Source organism: Lepisosteus platostomus, chromosome 11 (assembly GCF_059453375.1).
Source record: "Lepisosteus platostomus isolate fLepPlt1 chromosome 11, fLepPlt1.hap1, whole genome shotgun sequence".
Taxonomy (NCBI): Eukaryota; Metazoa; Chordata; class Actinopteri; order Semionotiformes; family Lepisosteidae; genus Lepisosteus; species Lepisosteus platostomus.
The window spans coordinates 26,731,867-26,748,436 of NC_142621.1; the positions used below are offsets into that span (position 1 = coordinate 26,731,867).

At 39.9% G+C, this 16,570-nt stretch overlaps 2 long non-coding RNA genes across 3 annotated transcripts in view; one reads left to right on the plus strand and one right to left on the minus strand.

Moving 5' to 3' along the window:
• LOC148652307 (uncharacterized) overlaps positions 1-16,570 on the plus strand; it is a 75,886-nt gene that overhangs the window by 28,014 nt on the left and 31,302 nt on the right. The window lies entirely within an intron of this gene.
• LOC148652309 (uncharacterized) lies at positions 2,485-3,758 on the minus strand. Its single transcript, XR_015925076.1, has 2 exons — positions 3,690-3,758; positions 2,485-2,697 (listed from the first exon to the last, which is right to left on the minus strand). It is a non-coding gene; the product is annotated as an uncharacterized LOC148652309 (long non-coding RNA).

Below are 16,570 nucleotides of genomic sequence, written 5' to 3' on the forward strand. Positions count from 1 at the left end.
GTGTCCGTAATGTGACTAGGGGTCCGGTTCACCTTCAGACTTAATTTCTTATAGAAGTATATTGTATATACAGTAGGTTTTATAGTCTTATAAAACCCTTTTTTTAAGCGTTTTATAATGCTACTCTTGCACTCTGCTGTCTCCTAGTTCCTTTCAGTTGGGCTTCACCGGTGAAATAAGGATGAAAACGTCCTCTCTGCCCAGTCTTGCTTTTTGGCGGTTGATGTGTCTGTATGTGTCTTTTCTAGATATGTCTAAAACGACACCTAATATGCAGGAAGAAGCTGTTAAATTGGTAAGCTGGTATCTGTAGCTGGGTAGCTGCAGAAAAGGATTAAAAACGTACAGACAGAAACTTTTTAAAAACAAATCTGGGTGCGGCGGTAGGATGAGGTCACAACGGAACAGCCATTTCACGAGGTTCCTAATTCCTCAGCCTCGAGATGCGTTCTGGTTGTTTGCGGTTTGGCTGAAGGTATTTGTACGGTAGCAATGCCGTGCTTTAAATTTCATACTTGGTTATTTAAGATCCCTGTTTATATGAATAGGTGTGTTAACCCCTCTGTATTCTGGCTAGATTTCACTCTGGAATTCTTAATCTGGCCTTCCTAAAGTTTTTCCTTAAAACAATTGGTGAAGACATTTCTCACTTTTTAACCACTTTTCATCTGTAGCTCCGAGGAACTGCTGGTATAGTGGTGGACAATGCGTGCTGGATTTTGGGATCCTTTGGGATGGAAAAGAAGTGTAGAAATGCAATTTTAATTATGGTCAATTCTGGTATTGTATCCATTTATAGTTATACAGGTGTTGTCCTCAATATTCTCAGTCACAGCAGCATGACACATGGAATATTATCCATCCATTGTCTAATCACTTGATCCAATTCAATGCTGTGGAGAAGGGCTCTGCAATTACCAGAGGTCAGTTTCTTCATTTCGGTTGCAGTGTGAGATCAAAGAAAATTACAGTCATCAACAATTATACTGCTTATCTGTTTAGTTGCAAGATATTATCCTTTCTTTTGGAAAGAATCTGTATTCGGATTTGTGACCAAGATTACATAATACAAATGCCAAAGCTTGGAACGTCTGAAAAAGACTCAGCGGATGACAGAGGGATCAAATTTACTAACTAAATGTGTGTTCACTGATTGATCTGCAGAGCCACACGGTCAGGCTGGGTGCAATAAGATGTGGATACAGTCCTTCAAATTCACATCCCTAGTAAAAAAAGAGAATACAATCCATATAGACATTCCAGTGAACTGAACAAGCATGTGTTGAAGATGGAAGATGGAGGGAATCACCCAAAGAAAGATTATGTGAAAGCAGGGAGAACACGCAAACCCCCTACATAAGGTGCACATGTCTGGAATCAAATTAAATGACCCCCAAACACGTTCACCAATTTTATTTCTAAAAAGATAACTTTCTGCATTATGATAAATGATGAACGCACCTTCGTTTTTTATTAAAATATAATTCAAAATGATTTTAGAAAATTGTGTTATTTTTATGTAAGAACTGTTTCAATCAAACGCACTTAAAAAAACCCCCAATATTTTAGGAAATGTTGGAAAAGGAAAAGATGGTTGAAAAGTATGGAAGCCCGTTTCCGCCAGGGAGTAAAAAAAAAAATGCGCTATGGTATCTCAGAATTCCGATTTAGTATCTCAGAATTGCGACTTAGTAACTCAGAATTCCGACTTAGTATCTCACATTTGCGACTTCGAAATAGCCCATATTTCATTGTCTGTCCTTTTGATTTGTAACGGATTTGGGTTCTAGGGCTTGTGCCCTCGCCGCTGTCGCAAATGTGAGATATAAAGTTGCAATTCTGAGTTGCTAAGTTGCAATTCTGAGATACTAAGTCGCAATTCTGAGTTACTAAGTCGCAATTCTGAGATACTAAGTCGCAAATCTGAGATACCATAGCGAGTTTTTTTTTCTATAGAAAAGCCTGGAATGCAAGTGTAATCCTCACTTAAGGGGAGCCGGGTTTTAGAACTGGCTATAGTTGCTCACGGACATAGCGTTGGCTTTGTGAACTACAACTCCCATAACGCACTACTCAAGTCCCTATTCTGCCTGGCTGTGGTGACCTCTAGTGGGTCCCTCTCAGTTCTGGCAGCTTTACCGTTGATCTTGTGCACTCACCGGCGTGCGCAAGAGGAACTCGCACACAGACTTTTGGAACTCGGATCGGAACAGTTCGTGCTGCACTACTAAATCTTATAAAGTGCACTACTGTGGGTCAGTAGCTTTGAGGATTTTGAATACTTAGAGTAAATCAGGTCTTGCTATAACTATGAATAGAATTATGAAGGCTAAGACTGTTTTTTTTTTAATGGTGTAGTACACCAATAAGACATTTACAGACAACATTAAAACTAACAAACCATTTTGTGATTTAGTTGAGTGTCTGGTCATGGATGTGGTAGTGTGCTCACCTATTTGAATAACACAACTTTATACAAAAACATGAATGCAATTATTTTTATTTCAGAAACAGTAGTTCCCATCATTAAAACTCCTTTTTTGATTTTGCATTGCAAGGAGTTTCCCCTCCATGTGAAACATGTTTGATGGTGGCAGATGGATTATTACAGGAAGGCTCTGGATAAAGCAGTCGACATCTTCGACAGCAAAGATGTTTTTTTAGGCATCTTCCTGGAGTTTGGAATTACAGGGATCCCTGGAAACACAGAGTGGTTTGACATGTCACTGTTCCAGTTTCTTTATTCCATGGCAGCAGGTCAGATAGACTTTGGATACAGTTCTACCCAGAGGCATCTTAATGTCAGGTTTATTCAATAAGAAGCTATTTGATTAAAGGTGTGTGATAATTTGGCTATTAGACAACTGTTTTTCAGTCATTTCAATCACATTCATAACTATTATTCCTGTCATCTTCTATTGGACTATTCACCCCTGATCTGTACTATTACCTGTCCCTTAACCAGTTCAATACATGAATTTCCCTAAATGCCTATTGCCTTTAATTTAAGAAGAACATTATCAAAAGCATCTTTAAAATCTAATCATATCATTTTGTACGTTCTGTGTGTGTTTACTGCTGTGACTTGTTTGAAGAATTTTAACAAGATGGTAAAGGAAGAATGACCTTTTCTAAAACCATATTGACTACTGCTAGGGTCTTATTTTCATATGAGCGATTCTGTTGTTTAGTTCTAAAGTGGTTTTCATAACTTTACTTGTAAAAGAAGGAAGACGTATTAGCTTATATCTTATATCTATCATATAAGTCACATTTAGTCATATTTACTATACCGAGAGATACTATAGAAGGGAATGAGGGAGGACACTGAAAATGGAGAAAATAGAGTACTGTTGAAGAGGACTTCCAAAGATTGATGCACTGGACAATGGACTATTTAGAAGAAGAGAGATCAGGGAAGAGTAGAGGTGCACAGTTGACCACTTGATCAGAGTGGAGTTTAGAGTTCTGCCTCACCATTCCTATGGAGGTAGCAGAGTCAATAAAACTTGACGTTTGCAGAACACTAAGGCCAATTTGTATACAAATCAGTTTGTTTTTTAAAGGATTCTAAATTTAGGATGAATTCCCCCATTCTACATAAATTCCATCCAATGTCTAATTCTGAACCACACTTGTCACTAATGTGCTACACAAAATAAAATCACAGTCACAAACTAAATACTCACCATCTGGAGTGTTCTGAGGCTTGTTCCTACTGAATCTGTCCAAACTAAAAACTTCTTTTTTGAAGAACTATGAGCACACAAAGAAAACAATTTAGGAATATTTCTTCCACAGGTATTAAACTTGAACTGTTACGTACTGTATTGATCTTGATAAATTTGTAGTCATTATTCATACAGAACATTCAGCATTGGCCACCATAGCAGTTGCTATTCTTGTTGTTTGCAATTAATAGGAATGTCTTCTAGAATGTTATTTGATGTACAAATGAGCATTCTATTCAAATTATTTCTGTAGTGCTAATATTAAAAATACAATAATGCCCAAATTAATTAATAATTAAAGTTTGGGTATCTAATCAATACCTTGTGTTTTTGAGGCTCATTGTACTCATCAGGCACTTTAAATGGTCCAAAGCTTTCACAGCTCCCGCGTCCACTGGATGTTCCCTGGGCTCTTAAGTTTTCCAAAGATGGATTTGTTTCATTCTGAATTCTGACGTCTTTTGACCTATTACCCATGATCTTATGCTTTATCATGGAGCCAAACTTTTTCAAAGGATGTTTCTTGACTTTCTGGCTCACATTCACATCTCCATCCGGCGTATTAACTGCAAAGGGGATGTTGCTGTGCGAGAGAAGCCCTTCGCTCTCAGATGTTTTGGTCAGTTGCATTGGGGTCATGTAATGTTTTGCTATGTCAATGCGCAGACCACTCTTGCTTTGGGCTGGACTGAGATTTTTGTCCTTATTAAGGCTGGGAGTGTACACATACCAAGATGAGTGTCCGGGCAACTCCTGTCACAAAAAAACAAAAAGTTACAGTTCAGTGACTGTTGTTTCATTTTTAAAAGTAAATCAAAACAAGTAACACTTCTCTTACGGAGAAGAAGATAAGGATTATGGGGTGTGTATATGTTTAGCACTGACGTTAACACTAGAATAAAGGCAGACAATGGAATATAAAATAAGAAATCAATGTGAATGTTTACAATTGCATGTATAGAAAATAATGCATCTCAGTTTTTTTATGATGCAGATATCAGTTTGGAAATGTAGACGATACTGTGAGCAAGTCTCTCTATAGTAGCATTAACTCACCTGATTGCTCTTGTACTAATTGAGTGATAAAGCTGACATCCACAGACAGGTGAGTTTAGTACGTATGCTATGAACTGACAATAGGGATATTTCTGAGATGTTATACAGTATTAGGGAAAACAAATCTGGATTTGTAGTTTTATTGTAAAGGAAAATGCACATCACAACTATCATCATATTTACAAAATAAGAGTTCCATTTTCCAGTACTTTCTACACAAATGTCTGTTAATTACAGTAGGTACAGAACAGGTCCATCCTAATTTGATAAGAGACATTTTTACAGGTTTGGAACTGTTGGTCAATAACAATAACAATTTATATGGACAGGTAAGGTACACTGCTTGTAATGTCTGAATGTAATGGATGCATTTTATTTTTCCAGATAGCTTCTTGAGGTTAAAATGCACAGTGTCATAACTAAAGAACAAATGTAAAGAAATATGTTAATTTGTTCCTTCAGTACAGTAAATCCTGAATTTTAGTCCACCTAGCTGTTGCTTAGTGGTTCCTTCCCTGACATGTTCAGATCAGCTCCCACTAGGTTTTGATTGAGAGAATATTAAGCTGTCCAGGTTCCAAGGGGGTGACTTCACTTTCTACCATAGACTCGATGCCAAAAGAACCCTTTGATACTGCCTCCTCTGGAATGAAACAGGGGTCTGCACACTTAATTATTTATAAATTAAGGGATCCACTTAAAATATGCAATACTGACCATTCTATTTCTTTGGTTAGACTGGTATTCTGTTGTTCTTGCTTCATTTATATATTAGAAATACTGTACTGTATATATTTTTCTATACATACAACCCATATCTATAATAGATTTTTACTATACTGTATAGACAACAGTATATTTGTATTAGTTGCATCTGTGCTGGCATTCAAAATTTGGTTGCAAATTTCTAAATGTTAACATGGGAAACAACGAACCCTGACAAGTAAGTAAAAATAGGTCTTATATTGATAGGTGATAAATGTTTTGTTTGCACTGAATTGTATTGAAACAAATAAATATCTGCAAGAATCCAATAAAAATGTTGCTGCTGCTCCTCAAACTTCTAGAGGCAGCACAGAAACAGGATCCATTGATCGTACTTTTGACTTGAGTTCAGTTGCAAAAGGCATTGTAAGGACTTTATTTGGAAAGCTCAAATCTTTACTCACCCAGACTGAAGAAGATGTATCTAGTTCCAGTTCTCCTGCTCAAAGCAATGCAAAGAGCTCAAGTGTCAGCTCTTCACCAACAAATTCAGTGTTTTCTGATTCTGTGTCAGATATTTCAGATTTGTGCACCTATACAGTAGAAACTGCTGGAACCATTTGTGAAGCAATGAAAAAAGAGTTAGACCAGGAGGTTTATTGCACAACAGTGGCAAAGAAGGCTTCAGATGAAAGCCTTCTGGCTAGAGAGGTTGTTACTTCAGTTTTGGAGTACCTTGAAGAGCAATATATTTTAGACACCATTAAAAGCCCTTCACCATATCCTAAAGACTGGGAGAGATATCTTTCACTGCATCTGTTCGACCAATAACAGGTGAAGGTTCTAACTGGTCCATTTTGGTGCACATGAGCTGCTCGGTGCTCCGGGTTTCCATATCATTGTCAGCTTGAGGAGCGTCTGAAGACTCGATATCTGAATGTTGGAACTTCATAATTTCTCTCACAAGAGAATCAACTATCTTTTGGGCCAGGGCCTCACTCTTGGCTGCTACTGCTTGTTGTAAGTTGTCTTTGGAACCAGCACTCTGCAGCAGTTCTCTGTAAATACAGCTGGCCACTTGTTTGACAGAAACCAGCTCACATTGGATATTGCTTCCCATTGTTGGATTACATTCTGAGGTATCTGGGGCTGTAAATAGTGTAGCGGCGAGGCTTAATAATAAGGCAGAATTAAGTGTTTCTGAGCTTCCCAAATGAGGCCCCATTTCTCTGTTCATCTCTGTGGTGCAGTCACAGAGAAACTATTCATGCAAGATGTTTTCTTCTGATAAGGACAGCTCCCACAGGGGGATGCACTTAGCTAAGCCTGGCTATCATGATCAATGGTCATCCATTGGCGCCTATCTGTTTAGGGAGTGCCAGTTGGACATCTGGACTGCATTACTAAGTGTCAGGAGTAAGTGACTCATATCTCGCCTTGATCAACCAATCAGGGACTGGTAGGGCCGAGTAACCCACGTGGGACTCTGATGCCCATGGAACTTTCAGCCAATCAGTGAGCTGAAGTTCCTCCAGGTAAAAACAGGCAACACAGAGAGCCTGTGAGATTCAGATTCAACAAGATCCAGATTCAGATTCAGATTCAACAATTCTAAAGGGAATTCAAAGGAGAATCCCAAGGGCAGGACATTCTCGCAGCGCGCCTCCTGACCATCCTGAGACTCAGCCCGGACAACCACGGAACGGCCAGTGTGTCCGAGTGCCAGAACTTTCCTTTGTTCTAAGAGTCTAGAGTGGAGGTTGCCAGAGAGTAACCAGCAGCAGGCCTCGTGAACAGGTCGGAACTGTTGACAGCTGAATCACTATTCAGAACTAGCTCTTCATCAGGAACGAACCGGTCCTCTTCCTGACTTGCTGGGACCCACAGTCATCTTTTCTCCTGTGCACAAACTTTGCTAGTTAAAGCCAACAATGAGCATCAGCAGCGCACCGTCGCAAGCCGCACAGCACAGCCTGGCACCGAGCCAGAGAGCGCGGATTGGACAGCAACAGCCTGCAACTGTTTCTTTGTGCCCGCAGGAGATCTGAATCCCCAAAGATTGGATGAGTATTCAACTTCAATGCATTACAGCTCGAGAATTCAATTGTTATCCCAACCAGTTGATATCAATTTAATTCCTAAGAGTTATGTACTTGTTTGAGTATCTAATGTAGAAGTTGTAACCAAGTTCACTTTACGAAACGGTCTTAATGAATGATATACTGAATGTATGTCCTCTTGATATGTGTAACACTTTGTAACTGATTGAATATATATCTTTTGTATTCTGATAACCCTCACGATAAGATTGGTTAGATTTACATGCATATTCTATGTATTAATAAATGTATCCTCGTGTATTAGTACCTGTGTGTGCGCGTTGTTTGAGTTATGTCGCATGGTTGGATTCTAAAGCCATCAAAAGAATCAACTTTGTGATTTACTGCTACAATTAATAATTGTCTCAGTAAATGCCCAAACCCTACAGAACTGGTGCCTTCAGAGAGCCACTATGATTACATATTTGGCGTCCCTGAACCGGCTTAATCTACAATAGTTTCTTCAGCACATTTTCAATAATGCCCACAGCAAATTCACTGAGCTCCCAACAAGATAAACTATCCATAATCTGTTCTTGTTTCTTCTCCCTCTTTGGAGAAATAGGATGAATTCTTAAGAGCAGCTTAGTTACAATTTTTTTCACAATATCTGAATATGGTAGGGGAATATCAGAAAGTGGTTGAATATCAGAAGGGGGCTCTGGAGGTGACATTCCCTTTTCTTGGCAACCAAGATTAAAGGTGTCATTTTCACTGCTGTTCACATCATGAGTGGCTTCGTTTGTAATGGAGGAAGGAGAAGGATCTAAGGCTGAAGACTCAGCTGTTGAAAAGTAGAGCTTTGAGAGCTCTTTAACCAAAGATACAATAATGGCATTGGACACTTCCTGATTTTTGGACATTATTGCATCGTATAATGCAATAAGGGAGCCACTTTCTTGCAGCAAGTCATTGTACACTTTTTCAATCATTTGGTCTGCATCCGAAGGCTGAATAAAGATGCATTTGTCATGGTCAGGTGTGCCTATAGTAATTCCTGGAACAGCTGATAACTGCATGATCACAGATTCAGTAATACTTATAACCATTTCACTCAGGGTTTGCAGAGGTCTCTTCAGATCTTCAGCACTGGACTCAGGGCTGGAACAGTTTAGCTGAATTTTCTTTAGCAGATTATCTGTGACTCCATGTACTATTTCAGAAAATACAAGAGAAATTTGAGAAGACTGTGCTATGGGTGTTGCCTCTTTGTTGTGCTCACTAGTGATTCTAATATCACTCATCACCTCATCAACCTTCACATCATGCAAAGAGGACTCCAGAGGTTTTGTTTTCATACAGTCTGGGATTGAGGAGCTCTTCTTAGTCTTCTTAACTGTCTTCCCTGAAGATTTACACTGCTGTACACCTTCTAGACCCTGGACTCTTTGAACCAGATAATCTCCAGGCTTCTCTGGGGTCTCAGAAGCTAAGCAATCTTTTTTCTTATTAGAACAAGGTGTCACACCATCAGCTTCTCCTAGGGAACGTGATGAGCAGGGCTTATCCATAGTGTCTTCTGGCTGGAAACTGTTTTCAAACCCACTTGGAACTGTTGGAGAAAAGCCTTTTGGAGACTTTGTCATAGGAGACTGCAGTTTTTTACTTCTGACTGTTCGACCAATAACAGGTGAAGGTTCTAACTGGTCCATTTTGGCGCACTGGAGCTGTTCAGTCCTCCGGGTTTCCATATCAATGGCAGCTTGAGGAGTACTGGACTCAGGGCTGGAACAGTTTAGCTGAATTTTCTTTAGCAGACTATCTGTGACTCCATGTACTATTTCAGAAGAAACAAGGGAAACTTCAGAAGACTGAGCACTGGGTGTTGCCTCTTTGTTGTGCTCACTAGCGATTCTAATATCACTCATCAGCTCATCAACCTTCACATCATGTGAAGAGGACTCCATAGGTTGTGTTTTCATACAGTCTGGGCTTGAGGAGCTCTTCTTAGTCTTCTTAACTGTCTTCCCTGAAGCCTTACACTGCTGTACTCCTTCTAGACCCTGGACTATTTGAACCAGATAATCTCCAGGCTTCTCTGGGGTCTCAGAAGCTAAGCAATCTTTTCTCTTATTAGAACAAGGTGTCACACCAACAGCTTCTCCTAGGGAACGTGATGAGCAGGGCTTATCCATAGTGTCTTCTGGCTGGAAACTGATTTTAAAACCACTTGGGACTGTTGGAGAAAAGTCTTTTGGAGACTTTGTCATAGAAGACTGCAGTTTCTTTCTTCTGACTGTTCGACCAATAACAGGTGAAGGTTCTAACTGGTCCATTTTGGTGCACATGAGCTGCCCAGTGCTCCGGGTTTCCATGTCAATGGTAGCTTGAGGAGTACTGGACTCAGGGCTGGAACAGTTTAGCTGAATTTTCTTTAGCAGATTATCTGTGACTCCATGTACTATTTCAGAAGAAACAAGAGAAACTTCAGAAGACTGAGCACTGGGTGTTGCCTCTTTGTTGTGCTCACTAGTTATTTTAATATCACCCATCACCTCATCAACGATCTCACTTGCTTCTCTGCTAATACTGGTCTCTGGTGAAACGGATGAATATCGGGCAGCTAAATGTGTCAGCTTGGAAATGTTGGTCACCATAGAACTGATTATGGTTTTGACCACTGTCTCATTTCTGGTGGCTACAGCTTTCTGTAGAACCTGTTGGGATCCAGTTTGACATAGCAATTCATTGTGAACAGAGCTGGCAACCTGCTGAATCTTGTGTGATTCATGAAACACATCATTATCCTGTTTCACAACTGTTATCTCCTGGTTTTTGGACATGTCCTGCAACACACTGTCAAAGAGGTCCACAGCTATCTGACTCAGCAAAGACACAGACATCTTCCCTGGGATTTCTGTAGACGTTTCCTCTTTTATCAAAGTAGGGTATATCTGCAATAGCAGCTGTGTTATGATGTTTTCCACAGTCTCAGTACACACTAAAGTCATATTAAGTGATTCTGTTGATTTAGCCATAGAAATTTCCTGGAGCCCAACTGAGGAAACCGGTTCAATATTCAACATTTCTACAGGGACACTGAGTGGTTTGATTTCAGAACTGTTTTCAAGGTGGGAGTCTCTTTTCAGTTCCTCAGAAGAACTCTTCTCAATTTCTGATGTCACCCTGGCTGCTGGTATATTACCTATGTTAACAAAGAGCTTTTCATTTAATGATAGTAAAGCAAAATATCAGAAAGCATGAAACAAAAACTAAATTATATTGAGAAGTAACGAATGACAGGCATCACAAAATATTTGAGTATAAAGCTTCATGTTCCTGTAAAACTATTACATCTTGGAGCTCAGGTAACTACAAACAAAGAAGCAGCCATATTCACAGATACGTTATATATGGCTACTGAATATATGGCTATATTCACTCATTCTCTCATTCATAGTCATGGCCTACACTATATTGGTCTAAATACATCAAAAACTTTTAAAGATACAACAGATAGAAAATCAAGGTACTGTATATTTACATACAGTCACTACATGTTTTAACTTGTACTTCATAGCAACTAAAATGTTAATACACTTTTAAATGATTTGATTTGATTTCCTTCTTACCTTGATTTTCACTCTCTTCAGGTTCCATTGATAAATCACATGCAGCAGACAAAACATCCATGACAGACTTTACAAGCAAGCTGGAAAGCTGATTAATTGCATCATGGTACATCTGTGAACTAGGCACTGATGGTTCAGAACTTTTCTGTAGTCTGTGATCCTTGACAGTCAGAGACACTTTCTCTGAAATCCTTTGGGAAGACTTCAATTCCGTATTTGTATCACAGTCTTGAAAAAGTGAAACATCCTTCTCATTTGTGTCAAACGTTGGAGAATCGGGAAAACTGAGGCACTGCTTCAACAGTCTTTTCACTGATTTCTCAGTAAATGAATACAACAACTGCATAGAAAGCTCTGAGGACTTTGAATGGGATAAATCCTGAACTACTAGGGGGCTCTTTAAAATTGGATCTGCATTAGATTTGTGAGCTGTGCCCAATTGTACTGCAATTCCTGATTTCAAAATTAAATGGAAAACATTTTTGACAAGTTCTTCTGAAAATACACGCAGAGATCCACTCGAGACAAGTTGTTCCACTTTCCTTTCAATAGGACTCATTGTAGGACTCTCTGTGGAGGTCCTGACTTGGTCCTTAGGCTCTTCTGAAACCCTTGTCTGCAGTGGGGGGAGATTGTGCTTTGCTGTGGCTCCTGGTACTTGAGATGCCCAGGACGCCTCTTCAGCTGAAAGCTTTTCAATGTTCAAATTAACATTATTGGAGTGGGTTTGAAATGCTATATTCTCAGTGATGAGACCAGCAGCACACTCCGATTTCTTTTGGCTTGCTCTAGACTTGCTTTTTGTATCTGAGGCCACCGTTACATCAAGTTTGCCCATAATAATGTCAACAATACCCATGGCAACAATTTCAATGTCAGACACTGCAGACTCTGCACGGGCTATGTGTTCTGCTGAGAAGTCATGCTTTGGTGAAATGAGAGGGCTTGGCTGGTCTCCTTCCTCAACATTGTCAACTGTTGTTTTCTCTGAGCCTCTCTTTTGTTCTGCAGCTTTTAAGCTGTTTTGAGCTGTAAATGAATCTTCTATCACATTGCTTCTGCAAGGAAGTTCCATGAACTCTTGTTCACCTAGTCCCATGTCATTTGCAGTAAAGGGTTTCTTCCAAACACGGGACCGGGGAACTCGATTGCTTTTACATGTCAATTCATTTTCTTGTTCTGCTGTAGGTGTAGGTTGATCCTGAAGCTTTGGTGAAGCATCAGTCAAGGCTCTATAGGGAGTGTCCCAAGTCATGACTTCTGTGTCATCTGTATAAGAATCAATCACCATCCCAGGCACATTTATGGGTGGGAAACGTTGAACAGAATATTCTCTACGGTTACTTTTAGTGTATTCTTTATGGACAGTGTCTTCTGCACTAGACATCCTGTCTTTCCCATATTGTTCACCAGAGAGGTGCATTGTTTCATAATCTGGCTTTAAGACCACATCTGAAACTTTAAGATTTTCAAATGTAGATAAAACAGAATCCACCAGTTCACTTGCTTGAAGGGTTTCTTCTGAGGGTTTTGCTTTTGCTCCTGAGCAACATCCTTTGTCGTCACCCCGATTTATTTCACTCCTGATTGTTTGCAATATCTGACTGCCAACATCCTTGGCACAGATGATTAAATTTGCCTGATTTTCCTGAGTAGTCCTGCTTTGCCTTGAGAAATCAACGTTCATTAACACACCTAAAGGTTCTGAATCTTCACTAAGATGCTTACGGGGTGCCGAGTTTGTTACTGACATGCTTTTCTTAGTCAAGTGTGGTTTACTAAAGCTCAGGTGTGAAACCTGGACTGAAGGAGGAAACATCTCAAGTGAATCTGCTGATCTCTGCTCTTTAGCAGATAAAACTTTCCTTGCTTTGAACAAAGACAGGCTCTTCTGATTCCAAAAGTGTTTCAGTTTGTTCTTCACAGTTTTGAAGAGTTCCTCAGTCATTGTCCTAATGTGCTCAGCTCTTCTAGTATCAGTTTTAATTTCTGATGTTCCTGGTAACAGGGCTGTATCAGAACTTTCTAATTTATGTTTGTAGTCTGTTGAGAAAGAAATCTTCTCAAAGCATGTAGCGTAATGTAGTTTTTCTAAAACATCAACAACAATATCTGAAGCCAGTTCAGTGGTTTGCACATGAGAAGAAGAGTCTGAGGACATTGCTTCTTGAGCATGTTTTGTTGCATCCGGTGTTTTACATACATCATCAGCTGTACTGTTTGGTTGCTCTGGGAGATGGGCAAGTCCAGAAGATATAAATTTTGCAGCTGCTTTTTCAATAATTTCACTTATTATCCTCGTTGCTGTACGATGGAATACAGAGCTGGAGGTCCTCGGCATCTTCTCTGATCCTTCACTTTCTCCATCTGATATGATGCTCTCTCCAGAAGAGGAAACACTCAAATTGTCCTCAACCAAGTTCATGTCCATTTGCCCAATTTGCTGTTTTGAAGAAATGTTCTCAGATGACACCACCTTTGGAGGATATCTACAAATCTCCATTGTAATTTGATTAGGGACTTGTCCTGTTGCCTTATCAATATCAGATAATATGATTTCTTCAACAGGAGATATCTGGGATTTTGATCGATCTTGAATACTCTCCTCTCTTATAAATGTAGAAGCATCTCTCTCCCAGTCTTTAGGATATGGTGAAGGGCTTTTAATGGTGTCTAAAATATATTGCTCTTCAAGGTACTCCAAAACTGAAGTAACAACCTCTCTAGCCAGAAGGCTTTCATCTGAAGCCTTCTTTGCCACTGTTGTGCAATAAATCTCCTGGTCTAACTCTTTTTTCATTGCTTCACAAATGGCTCCAGCAGTTTCTACTGTATAGGTGCACAAATCTGAAATATCTGACACAGAATCAGAAAACACTGAAGTTTTTGGTGAAGAGCTGACACTTGAGCTCTTTGCATTGCTTTGAGCAGGAGAACTGGAACTAGATACATCTTCTTTAGTCTGGGTGAGTAAAGATTTGAGCTTTCCAAATATAGTCCTTACGATGCCTTTTGCAACTGAACTAAAGTCAAAAGTATGATCAATGGATCCTGTTTCTGTGCTGCCTCTAGAAGTTTGAGGAGCAGCAGCAACATTTTTATTGGATTCTTGCAGATATTTATTTGTTTCAATACAATTCAGTGCAAACAAAACATTTTCAAAAACAGAATTTACAATGTCCTTGGCAATAACAGTGACCCTATTGTTGGGAATCTGAGATTTTGGACTTATTTTTTCCAAAATGGAGATTTCTGCAGCTTCTGGGAGCAATAATGACTCTTTTGAGTTACTCTCATGTAAATTGTTACCCACAGGGGTGAAATCCCACTTTGTTTTTTCAATGATCTGAGATACTATCTGCTCAGCAATTTCAATGATTTTGGCTTTAGAGATCCCAAAAGCAATATCACTGTTTGCTCTTTTCATTCCCACACTTGATTCCGAGGAGTGAGACTTTAATTTGAAAGATGGGGGGCTACTGCCATTTGTTCTTTTCTTAGTCACTTTTGCCTCATCTCTCTCATTCTGCAGGGCATCAGGTCTCTGAAGAAGGTAGTTCTTCTCCACAGATAAGCTGGAGGAGGGTGAAATCGTTTCTAAATTTTTCAGAATTGCTGACACAAAGTCACTCATTGATTGGTTATCGCCTGAATATGTTTCTTTCACGTCACTCGTCTTATTTTCAGTATTTGCTTTGCAGAATTCACTCTTGACTTCTTGTAAGACAGTACTGATTATTTCTGTTGCCGTGACAGCTAACTCCGCCTCATCATATTGTTCTGAGTGGAGTCTCTGGGATTGTCCTATTACATGTAGGTCACCACCATGGCCACCCAGGAGTCTACAGGTTGACCCTGACTCAACAGCGCTTGTGAAAAAAGGCTGGAGTCTTCCAGAGACAACTTGTATAATCTCACTTGCAACCTCTGTGGCTACAGATTCTGTCTTTGCTTCTAGATTAACACACACAGTCTTAGGGTTGGGAATTCTTTGCTTATTTTCTGACAAGGCAGAGATGACAAGTCCAAGAACACCATCCACAAGTTCAGTGGCAAGGTTATTCGATCTGCAGCGGGTGATCAAGACACCTAACGCACAACACTGGGGTTCCATCAGCTGAGCAGGAAGCTGTGCTTCAGTGAGGGCTCTGCTAAGGACATCCTGTACTATATGTTCTGCTTTTGTAATTATACTTGACTTAGTGATTCCAAAAAGGTCCTTCAAAGGTTCTGAGAGGGGCTTTCCAGCATCTTCTCCTCCATCAGCAACCACAATCTCCTTCGAGGGTGTTCTGGATTTTAAGCCGGGTGTATTTTTCCCTGTTTCTTCTCCTGAACTACCCGAGGACGAGAGGGGTGAAGGGAAGGGAGTGGAGATCCTGCATCTCGTTGACAAGAAGCTACTGCTCCTACTCTGGGACTGCCATGTGGACCCTGACTCAGTACCAAGCAGAGAATGAGAACTCAGGGTGGCCTCCTCAATACTGCTGAAGTAAACCGGGGACTCAAAGGAGCAGTGAGACACGCTCCTGCTCCTCTCTTCACTGTAAAGCGAGACGGCTGGAAGCAGCACTCTGATGATAGACGCTGCCATCCACACCACTATATTCTCCGCCATTTCGTTAAGCTCTTCCGTTGTTATCTGTTTTAAAGCAATAGTACAAAAGTAACCACAGAGCACGAAAAATGTTCAATATACAGTACACCTATCAATATAAGACCTACTTTTACTTACTTGTCAGGGTTCATTGTTTCCCATGTTAACATTTAGAAATTTGCAACCCAATTTTGAGTGCCAGCACAGACGCAACTAATACAAATATACTGTTGTCTATACAGTATAGTAAAAATCTATTATAGATATACTGTTGTATGTCTAGAAAAATATATACAGTACAGTATTTCTAATATATAAATGAAGCAAGAACAACAGAATACCAGTCTAACCAAAGAAATAGAATGGTCAGTATTGCAGATTTTGCAAATGGATCCCTTAATTTATAAATAATTAAATGTGCAGACCCCTGTTTCATTCCAGAGGAGGCAGTGTCAAAGGGTTCTTTTGGCATCGAGTCTATGGTAGAAAGTGAAGTCACCCCCTTGGAACCTGGACAGCTTAATATTCTCTGGCAAAGAGGCGCAGACCTTTGGCATAGTGAAATATCTCTGCTCTGAGGAGTGGCTATGTGGCTCTGACACCAGGGCAGCCACAATCAAAACATAGTGGGAGCTGAGCTGAACATGTCAGGGAAGGAACCACTAAGCAACAGCTAGGTGGACTAAATTTCAGGATTTACTGTACTGAAGGAACAAATTAACATATTTCTTTACATTTGTTCTTTAGTTATGACACTGTGCATTTTAACCTCAAGGAGCTATCTGGAAAAATAAAATGCACCCATTACAT